This window comes from Schistocerca gregaria, unplaced genomic scaffold (assembly GCF_023897955.1).
Source record: "Schistocerca gregaria isolate iqSchGreg1 unplaced genomic scaffold, iqSchGreg1.2 ptg000732l, whole genome shotgun sequence".
Classification (NCBI taxonomy): domain Eukaryota; kingdom Metazoa; phylum Arthropoda; class Insecta; order Orthoptera; family Acrididae; genus Schistocerca; species Schistocerca gregaria.
This window is the reverse complement of record NW_026062109.1, coordinates 17,782-28,732: the sequence shown is the minus strand read 5'-3', so window position 1 is coordinate 28,732 and position 10,951 is coordinate 17,782. Positions and strand designations below refer to the sequence as shown.

Genomic DNA, 10,951 nt, shown 5'->3' with positions numbered 1-10,951 from the left:
CACTAGATCGCGTGTTAGTGCTTTTTGCAGCCACACTTTACTTTCGCTCCTTCCAGCAGAGCCCTTAGTGCTAGCAAATACGGCAGCATTGTCGCGCACGGTCGTCTGTCGCCGAGCAACTGAAGGACCACAGCTCACACTGTCAGATGTTCTAAGAGAGCTGGATGCAGTCGTGAGTGTTGTGCGCGACGAACAAACAGGACGGCCGTGAACTCCAAGAACGAACATCAATCGGCACGTTCGACATTCGACGCCGAGTAACAGAAGGCACTTAAAAGGTAACACTCCTTTTTGCTTCTCCTTCCGAGTAGGGCGTGGAAAGCTCGATCGAATATTTGTGCAGATATTTTCTATACGCATAAGAGAGAAAAAATAAAGTTTCATTCATGGCAACATTTCGGCGGGCTAATTTCGAAGATGCAGATTAATTTTGCGGTATTTGGTAAACTAGCCATCTTTGCTTAGAAGTAGATTAGGTAAGGATAAAACCAAATTGCTTTTTGTTTGTAAACACAACACGTCTGGTGTGTAACGAAGCGATGGGAAACAAGGAAGAGGCATTTCTGTGAATGTAGTGATGCAACAACGAATTCATTTGAGGGCTATCCGTTTCTGCAATTAGTAGGCGTGAGTAATTTATTGAAAGTGCCGCTACTACGCGTCTGTCAATGTAGAACTATGTGTGTTACAGAAGGCACTGTTCGGATATTTTGTCAGTGAGTAGGGAGAAATTGTGTTTTTAATTACACTTGTTACAGAGAGAGAAAAAGAAGAGTTTTATGTTATTCCCATTCCATTCGAAACGCGTCTGTTCTCACTCCAAGGGCGCCCATACGAGAGACAGTTTGTACAGGGCGTGGGGGCCGGCTGAATCTGGAGGTATGGTGTACTTTTAATATTTTGGAAGACGATTAGCGAGCTTGTAAAGTAGCCATAAACAGATTTGAAGTTCCGAACCTGTGTTAAAGACGTGTGTAATACAGACTTTTTGACTCTATTTCTTGCAAGAAAAACACCTGATAACACTGCGTTTTCTACTTTCCCTGAGAGCCCCGAGTACAGGCGCCCTTGTCCCACTCAGCTACCACCAAAGATATTTCCTGCGATCACCACGCCGATGTTTGTAATTGCACTTGGCCGTTTTTCGTCCTCCCAGTGTTGTAACTGTTCATTACCAAGCCTTAACTTTTTTTTTCCCGGCGTCTGCAAATTTGTCACATGAAACACAACGTCTGCGACGACAAGACATTCCTTACAGAAAGTAAACGCTCACTGTCGTGGCCTAATAAACAGCCTACAGCGGTTCTCGTCCCATCACCGAATTTAAGCAACGCTGGCCCTTGTCATCGTGGCCGCCTGCTAGCACAAGCTGCTGTTGCCTAGAATTTCTCTTCCCCGTTTTCGGTACAGTTGGCCACGTCATTTCACATCCCAGCAAGCTCGTCAAGTGCCGCAAGTCTGCAAGTCTTGAGACGCTACGCTAGACGCTTGCTTCCCGCCCCTCATGTACCTGGCCACAGGCGACACAGCGTTCGGCTGGGCGACGCCTCGTGAACGCCGGCTCGCGCCACCGCGGTCGCCGTGCGTTCAGGGAATGCCGCGCCGTCCAATTGCGTTTGGCGCGCATTCCCCTGATGGACAGAGAAAGCCAAAAGTCGCCGTACGACCATTAATGGGGGTGTCGTACCAGAGTTAGACCGCTTGTGCCATCTCGCGGCTGCCGCTGCTACTAGTGGTGCGCGTCCGCCGCGCTTATCGAACAGACAGTGTGCTCTGGCTCTGGGTTTGACGCCAGGTCGACGCAGACGTGTGGTACGCGCCTAGCGCGAGTGCTGCTGCGTGTGGCAGTGCCTTGCAGCACACGTTGGTGGCCGAAAGCTCAGACGCACTGGTTGCCGACTGCTATCACAGAATACTGCTTTTGCAATTGAAATAAACACCGGGACAGCGCGAACGCAAGTCCCGACTACCAAAAATTATGCGCCCGAGTTACTCACATTTGGAGTAATCGCGGGGGTCAGCTCGACCGAAGTGCAATGGAAGAGCCTCACCCCGGAGGAACCGCCTTCATGATCACGGTATCCCCTACGCCAGGTAAGTATGCTTTGGTCGCGCCACAGGCGAGAATTTGTAGTGCCTCGCGCCATCGAGATGTAACGAGAGCTCCCGACGTTTTCGCAGTCGGTGAACAGAATGGTGACCGTCCATGTACCTGTCTCCTTACAAAAGAGCTATTGGCTGTCGAGTTAGATGGCAGACAGTCGCAACAACGCTCCTCTGCCGAGAAAAACGATGCATTTTGTGCGAGCAGCGCCACACTGCTCGCGGCGCCGGCCGCTGCTGGGGTTAATTTACCGTTCCCTCCGGAAGATGGCGGGCCAAGTCCGGGCTGCCGCCTCCGGGCCCTCCTCTCCGTCTCAAACGAGCCCTCTTTCTCGGCTGTTGAAACCGCGAATGAGATCTGCGCAATGAGTGCTTTTTGCAGCCACACTTTACTTTCGCTCCTTCCAGCAGAGCCCTTAGTGCTAGCAAATACGGCAGCATTGTCGCGCACGGTCGTCTGTCGCCGAGCAACTGAAGGACCACAGCTCACACTGTCAGATGTTCTAAGAGAGCTGGATGCAGTCGTGAGTGTTGTGCGCGACGAACAAACAGGACGGCCGTGAACTCCAAGAACGAACATCAATCGGCACGTTCGACATTCGACGCCGAGTAACAGAAGGCACTTAAAAGGTAACACTCCTTTTTGCTTCTCCTTCCGAGTAGGGCGTGGAAAGCTCGATCGAATATTTGTGCAGATATTTTCTATACGCATAAGAGAGAAAAAATAAAGTTTCATTCATGGCAACATTTCGGCGGGCTAATTTCGAAGATGCAGATTAATTTTGCGGTATTTGGTAAACTAGCCATCTTTGCTTAGAAGTAGATTAGGTAAGGATAAAACCAAATTGCTTTTTGTTTGTAAACACAACACGTCTGGTGTGTAACGAAGCGATGGGAAACAAGGAAGAGGCATTTCTGTGAATGTAGTGATGCAACAACGAATTCATTTGAGGGCTATCCGTTTCTGCAATTAGTAGGCGTGAGTAATTTATTGAAAGTGCCGCTACTACGCGTCTGTCAATGTAGAACTATGTGTGTTACAGAAGGCACTGTTCGGATATTTTGTCAGTGAGTAGGGAGAAATTGTGTTTTTAATTACACTTGTTACAGAGAGAGAAAAAGAAGAGTTTTATGTTATTCCCATTCCATTCGAAACGCGTCTGTTCTCACTCCAAGGGCGCCCATACGAGAGACAGTTTGTACAGGGCGTGGGGGCCGGCTGAATCTGGAGGTATGGTGTACTTTTAATATTTTGGAAGACGATTAGCGAGCTTGTAAAGTAGCCATAAACAGATTTGAAGTTCCGAACCTGTGTTAAAGACGTGTGTAATACAGACTTTTTGACTCTATTTCTTGCAAGAAAAACACCTGATAACACTGCGTTTTCTACTTTCCCTGAGAGCCCCGAGTACAGGCGCCCTTGTCCCACTCAGCTACCACCAAAGATATTTCCTGCGATCACCACGCCGATGTTTGTAATTGCACTTGGCCGTTTTTCGTCCTCCCAGTGTTGTAACTGTTCATTACCAAGCCTTAACTTTTTTTTTCCCGGCGTCTGCAAATTTGTCACATGAAACACAACGTCTGCGACGACAAGACATTCCTTACAGAAAGTAAACGCTCACTGTCGTGGCCTAATAAACAGCCTACAGCGGTTCTCGTCCCATCACCGAATTTAAGCAACGCTGGCCCTTGTCATCGTGGCCGCCTGCTAGCACAAGCTGCTGTTGCCTAGAATTTCTCTTCCCCGTTTTCGGTACAGTTGGCCACGTCATTTCACATCCCAGCAAGCTCGTCAAGTGCCGCAAGTCTGCAAGTCTTGAGACGCTACGCTAGACGCTTGCTTCCCGCCCCTCATGTACCTGGCCACAGGCGACACAGCGTTCGGCTGGGCGACGCCTCGTGAACGCCGGCTCGCGCCACCGCGGTCGCCGTGCGTTCAGGGAATGCCGCGCCGTCCAATTGCGTTTGGCGCGCATTCCCCTGATGGACAGAGAAAGCCAAAAGTCGCCGTACGACCATTAATGGGGGTGTCGTACCAGAGTTAGACCGCTTGTGCCATCTCGCGGCTGCCGCTGCTACTAGTGGTGCGCGTCCGCCGCGCTTATCGAACAGACAGTGTGCTCTGGCTCTGGGTTTGACGCCAGGTCGACGCAGACGTGTGGTACGCGCCTAGCGCGAGTGCTGCTGCGTGTGGCAGTGCCTTGCAGCACACGTTGGTGGCCGAAAGCTCAGACGCACTGGTTGCCGACTGCTATCACAGAATACTGCTTTTGCAATTGAAATAAACACCGGGACAGCGCGAACGCAAGTCCCGACTACCAAAAATTATGCGCCCGAGTTACTCACATTTGGAGTAATCGCGGGGGTCAGCTCGACCGAAGTGCAATGGAAGAGCCTCACCCCGGAGGAACCGCCTTCATGATCACGGTATCCCCTACGCCAGGTAAGTATGCTTTGGTCGCGCCACAGGCGAGAATTTGTAGTGCCTCGCGCCATCGAGATGTAACGAGAGCTCCCGACGTTTTCGCAGTCGGTGAACAGAATGGTGACCGTCCATGTACCTGTCTCCTTACAAAAGAGCTATTGGCTGTCGAGTTAGATGGCAGACAGTCGCAACAACGCTCCTCTGCCGAGAAAAACGATGCATTTTGTGCGAGCAGCGCCACACTGCTCGCGGCGCCGGCCGCTGCTGGGGTTAATTTACCGTTCCCTCCGGAAGATGGCGGGCCAAGTCCGGGCTGCCGCCTCCGGGCCCTCCTCTCCGTCTCAAACGAGCCCTCTTTCTCGGCTGTTGAAACCGCGAATGAGATCTGCGCAATGAGTGCTTTTTGCAGCCACACTTTACTTTCGCTCCTTCCAGCAGAGCCCTTAGTGCTAGCAAATACGGCAGCATTGTCGCGCACGGTCGTCTGTCGCCGAGCAACTGAAGGACCACAGCTCACACTGTCAGATGTTCTAAGAGAGCTGGATGCAGTCGTGAGTGTTGTGCGCGACGAACAAACAGGACGGCCGTGAACTCCAAGAACGAACATCAATCGGCACGTTCGACATTCGACGCCGAGTAACAGAAGGCACTTAAAAGGTAACACTCCTTTTTGCTTCTCCTTCCGAGTAGGGCGTGGAAAGCTCGATCGAATATTTGTGCAGATATTTTCTATACGCATAAGAGAGAAAAAATAAAGTTTCATTCATGGCAACATTTCGGCGGGCTAATTTCGAAGATGCAGATTAATTTTGCGGTATTTGGTAAACTAGCCATCTTTGCTTAGAAGTAGATTAGGTAAGGATAAAACCAAATTGCTTTTTGTTTGTAAACACAACACGTCTGGTGTGTAACGAAGCGATGGGAAACAAGGAAGAGGCATTTCTGTGAATGTAGTGATGCAACAACGAATTCATTTGAGGGCTATCCGTTTCTGCAATTAGTAGGCGTGAGTAATTTATTGAAAGTGCCGCTACTACGCGTCTGTCAATGTAGAACTATGTGTGTTACAGAAGGCACTGTTCGGATATTTTGTCAGTGAGTAGGGAGAAATTGTGTTTTTAATTACACTTGTTACAGAGAGAGAAAAAGAAGAGTTTTATGTTATTCCCATTCCATTCGAAACGCGTCTGTTCTCACTCCAAGGGCGCCCATACGAGAGACAGTTTGTACAGGGCGTGGGGGCCGGCTGAATCTGGAGGTATGGTGTACTTTTAATATTTTGGAAGACGATTAGCGAGCTTGTAAAGTAGCCATAAACAGATTTGAAGTTCCGAACCTGTGTTAAAGACGTGTGTAATACAGACTTTTTGACTCTATTTCTTGCAAGAAAAACACCTGATAACACTGCGTTTTCTACTTTCCCTGAGAGCCCCGAGTACAGGCGCCCTTGTCCCACTCAGCTACCACCAAAGATATTTCCTGCGATCACCACGCCGATGTTTGTAATTGCACTTGGCCGTTTTTCGTCCTCCCAGTGTTGTAACTGTTCATTACCAAGCCTTAACTTTTTTTTTCCCGGCGTCTGCAAATTTGTCACATGAAACACAACGTCTGCGACGACAAGACATTCCTTACAGAAAGTAAACGCTCACTGTCGTGGCCTAATAAACAGCCTACAGCGGTTCTCGTCCCATCACCGAATTTAAGCAACGCTGGCCCTTGTCATCGTGGCCGCCTGCTAGCACAAGCTGCTGTTGCCTAGAATTTCTCTTCCCCGTTTTCGGTACAGTTGGCCACGTCATTTCACATCCCAGCAAGCTCGTCAAGTGCCGCAAGTCTGCAAGTCTTGAGACGCTACGCTAGACGCTTGCTTCCCGCCCCTCATGTACCTGGCCACAGGCGACACAGCGTTCGGCTGGGCGACGCCTCGTGAACGCCGGCTCGCGCCACCGCGGTCGCCGTGCGTTCAGGGAATGCCGCGCCGTCCAATTGCGTTTGGCGCGCATTCCCCTGATGGACAGAGAAAGCCAAAAGTCGCCGTACGACCATTAATGGGGGTGTCGTACCAGAGTTAGACCGCTTGTGCCATCTCGCGGCTGCCGCTGCTACTAGTGGTGCGCGTCCGCCGCGCTTATCGAACAGACAGTGTGCTCTGGCTCTGGGTTTGACGCCAGGTCGACGCAGACGTGTGGTACGCGCCTAGCGCGAGTGCTGCTGCGTGTGGCAGTGCCTTGCAGCACACGTTGGTGGCCGAAAGCTCAGACGCACTGGTTGCCGACTGCTATCACAGAATACTGCTTTTGCAATTGAAATAAACACCGGGACAGCGCGAACGCAAGTCCCGACTACCAAAAATTATGCGCCCGAGTTACTCACATTTGGAGTAATCGCGGGGGTCAGCTCGACCGAAGTGCAATGGAAGAGCCTCACCCCGGAGGAACCGCCTTCATGATCACGGTATCCCCTACGCCAGGTAAGTATGCTTTGGTCGCGCCACAGGCGAGAATTTGTAGTGCCTCGCGCCATCGAGATGTAACGAGAGCTCCCGACGTTTTCGCAGTCGGTGAACAGAATGGTGACCGTCCATGTACCTGTCTCCTTACAAAAGAGCTATTGGCTGTCGAGTTAGATGGCAGACAGTCGCAACAACGCTCCTCTGCCGAGAAAAACGATGCATTTTGTGCGAGCAGCGCCACACTGCTCGCGGCGCCGGCCGCTGCTGGGGTTAATTTACCGTTCCCTCCGGAAGATGGCGGGCCAAGTCCGGGCTGCCGCCTCCGGGCCCTCCTCTCCGTCTCAAACGAGCCCTCTTTCTCGGCTGTTGAAACCGCGAATGAGATCTGCGCAATGAGTGCTTTTTGCAGCCACACTTTACTTTCGCTCCTTCCAGCAGAGCCCTTAGTGCTAGCAAATACGGCAGCATTGTCGCGCACGGTCGTCTGTCGCCGAGCAACTGAAGGACCACAGCTCACACTGTCAGATGTTCTAAGAGAGCTGGATGCAGTCGTGAGTGTTGTGCGCGACGAACAAACAGGACGGCCGTGAACTCCAAGAACGAACATCAATCGGCACGTTCGACATTCGACGCCGAGTAACAGAAGGCACTTAAAAGGTAACACTCCTTTTTGCTTCTCCTTCCGAGTAGGGCGTGGAAAGCTCGATCGAATATTTGTGCAGATATTTTCTATACGCATAAGAGAGAAAAAATAAAGTTTCATTCATGGCAACATTTCGGCGGGCTAATTTCGAAGATGCAGATTAATTTTGCGGTATTTGGTAAACTAGCCATCTTTGCTTAGAAGTAGATTAGGTAAGGATAAAACCAAATTGCTTTTTGTTTGTAAACACAACACGTCTGGTGTGTAACGAAGCGATGGGAAACAAGGAAGAGGCATTTCTGTGAATGTAGTGATGCAACAACGAATTCATTTGAGGGCTATCCGTTTCTGCAATTAGTAGGCGTGAGTAATTTATTGAAAGTGCCGCTACTACGCGTCTGTCAATGTAGAACTATGTGTGTTACAGAAGGCACTGTTCGGATATTTTGTCAGTGAGTAGGGAGAAATTGTGTTTTTTAATTACACTTGTTACAGAGAGAGAAAAAGAAGAGTTTTATGTTATTCCCATTCCATTCGAAACGCGTCTGTTCTCACTCCAAGGGCGCCCATACGAGAGACAGTTTGTACAGGGCGTGGGGGCCGGCTGAATCTGGAGGTATGGTGTACTTTTAATATTTTGGAAGACGATTAGCGAGCTTGTAAAGTAGCCATAAACAGATTTGAAGTTCCGAACCTGTGTTAAAGACGTGTGTAATACAGACTTTTTGACTCTATTTCTTGCAAGAAAAACACCTGATAACACTGCGTTTTCTACTTTCCCTGAGAGCCCCGAGTACAGGCGCCCTTGTCCCACTCAGCTACCACCAAAGATATTTCCTGCGATCACCACGCCGATGTTTGTAATTGCACTTGGCCGTTTTTCGTCCTCCCAGTGTTGTAACTGTTCATTACCAAGCCTTAACTTTTTTTTTTTCCCGGCGTCTGCAAATTTGTCACATGAAACACAACGTCTGCGACGACAAGACATTCCTTACAGAAAGTAAACGCTCACTGTCGTGGCCTAATAAACAGCCTACAGCGGTTCTCGTCCCATCACCGAATTTAAGCAACGCTGGCCCTTGTCATCGTGGCCGCCTGCTAGCACAAGCTGCTGTTGCCTAGAATTTCTCTTCCCCGTTTTCGGTACAGTTGGCCACGTCATTTCACATCCCAGCAAGCTCGTCAAGTGCCGCAAGTCTGCAAGTCTTGAGACGCTACGCTAGACGCTTGCTTCCCGCCCCTCATGTACCTGGCCACAGGCGACACAGCGTTCGGCTGGGCGACGCCTCGTGAACGCCGGCTCGCGCCACCGCGGTCGCCGTGCGTTCAGGGAATGCCGCGCCGTCCAATTGCGTTTGGCGCGCATTCCCCTGATGGACAGAGAAAGCCAAAAGTCGCCGTACGACCATTAATGGGGGTGTCGTACCAGAGTTAGACCGCTTGTGCCATCTCGCGGCTGCCGCTGCTACTAGTGGTGCGCGTCCGCCGCGCTTATCGAACAGACAGTGTGCTCTGGCTCTGGGTTTGACGCCAGGTCGACGCAGACGTGTGGTACGCGCCTAGCGCGAGTGCTGCTGCGTGTGGCAGTGCCTTGCAGCACACGTTGGTGGCCGAAAGCTCAGACGCACTGGTTGCCGACTGCTATCACAGAATACTGCTTTTGCAATTGAAATAAACACCGGGACAGCGCGAACGCAAGTCCCGACTACCAAAAATTATGCGCCCGAGTTACTCACATTTGGAGTAATCGCGGGGGTCAGCTCGACCGAAGTGCAATGGAAGAGCCTCACCCCGGAGGAACCGCCTTCATGATCACGGTATCCCCTACGCCAGGTAAGTATGCTTTGGTCGCGCCACAGGCGAGAATTTGTAGTGCCTCGCGCCATCGAGATGTAACGAGAGCTCCCGACGTTTTCGCAGTCGGTGAACAGAATGGTGACCGTCCATGTACCTGTCTCCTTACAAAAGAGCTATTGGCTGTCGAGTTAGATGGCAGACAGTCGCAACAACGCTCCTCTGCCGAGAAAAACGATGCATTTTGTGCGAGCAGCGCCACACTGCTCGCGGCGCCGGCCGCTGCTGGGGTTAATTTACCGTTCCCTCCGGAAGATGGCGGGCCAAGTCCGGGCTGCCGCCTCCGGGCCCTCCTCTCCGTCTCAAACGAGCCCTCTTTCTCGGCTGTTGAAACCGCGAATGAGATCTGCGCAATGAGTGCTTTTTGCAGCCACACTTTACTTTCGCTCCTTCCAGCAGAGCCCTTAGTGCTAGCAAATACGGCAGCATTGTCGCGCACGGTCGTCTGTCGCCGAGCAACTGAAGGACCACAGCTCACACTGTCAGATGTTCTAAGAGAGCTGGATGCAGTCGTGAGTGTTCCCATTCTTCGGCGGACCTCGGAAGAGTTCCGCCCTTCGATACCTTGCAGAGTACTGCTACGTATCGAAGTGCTAGGGCTTCGCAGAAGTCGCAGTCGCAGTCGCAGTCGCAGTCGCAGTTCCGGAACCGCCAGCAGCAGCAGCAGCAGCAGCAGCAGTTTCCAGTGCCGCCAGTTTTGCAGTAGCAGTCGTCGCCGGACCCAGCCGCAGCTTCCGGACCCAGCCGCCGCCGCCGCCGCCGCCGCCGCAGCTTCCGGCCCCCGCCGCCGCCGCCGCCGCCGCCGCCGCCGCAGCTTCCGGCCCCCGCCGCCGCCGCCGCCGCCGCCGCCACCAGGACCCAGTGCTTCGTCTTCCTCTCCTGCTTTCGTTGTCGTCGCTATTCTCGTCTTCGTCTTTGCCTTCATCCTTTCGCTCCTCGACGTCTCTCATCTGTCATCTGTAATCTGTTCCTGACTTTGTCCCTTGTCTGTCCCCATTCTTCTTTTCTGTGTTTCCAGTTTTCCTTACTGCCATCATGACCACCCCCACCACCACCGCCACTACCACCGCCATCGTCTATACGACGCCCTCCCTCGCTGCCACTACTCTTACTTGGTGTGCTCAGTCGCCCCCGTCCTACTATATCCCACCCCTCCTCACCCTTCCCACCCCAGCTCCCTTTGTCGCCCCATCCCCTGCTCCTTCTCCCCAAGCCTCCACACACGACCCCTTTCCCCCACTCCCCCACACCACTCATGCGGCCCCTGCCAGGGTTGTGTCTCGTCGGGCTACGACCCATGCCGCACCATCGCCGGCGCCAGCACCACCACCTGCAGCAGCGCCACAACCAGCAGCAGCACCAACAGCAGCACCAACAGCAGCACCAGCACCAGCACCGACACCGGGACCTGCCGCTTCCCGTCATCTCCCCGTCACTCCTGTGCCCCACGCCTCCTCCCATCCTGTCC

At 52.2% G+C, this 10,951-nt stretch overlaps 4 non-coding genes across 4 annotated transcripts; all 4 read right to left on the bottom strand.

Annotated features, from left to right (window-relative positions):
- Positions 1–1,939: 1,939 nt before the first annotated feature.
- LOC126320614 (U1 spliceosomal RNA) lies at positions 1,940–2,102 on the bottom strand. The gene has a single exon (XR_007558153.1). It is a non-coding gene; the product is annotated as a U1 spliceosomal RNA (small nuclear RNA).
- Positions 2,103–4,394: 2,292 nt separating this feature from the next.
- Positions 4,395–4,557, bottom strand: LOC126320613 (U1 spliceosomal RNA). Its single transcript, XR_007558152.1, has one exon. It is a non-coding gene; the product is annotated as a U1 spliceosomal RNA (small nuclear RNA).
- A 2,292-nt stretch (positions 4,558–6,849) lies between these two features.
- On the bottom strand, positions 6,850–7,012 carry LOC126320612 (U1 spliceosomal RNA). Its single transcript, XR_007558151.1, has one exon. It is a non-coding gene; the product is annotated as a U1 spliceosomal RNA (small nuclear RNA).
- Positions 7,013–9,307: 2,295 nt separating this feature from the next.
- Positions 9,308–9,470, bottom strand: LOC126320611 (U1 spliceosomal RNA). Its single transcript, XR_007558150.1, has one exon. It is a non-coding gene; the product is annotated as a U1 spliceosomal RNA (small nuclear RNA).
- Positions 9,471–10,951: the final 1,481 nt, after the last annotated feature.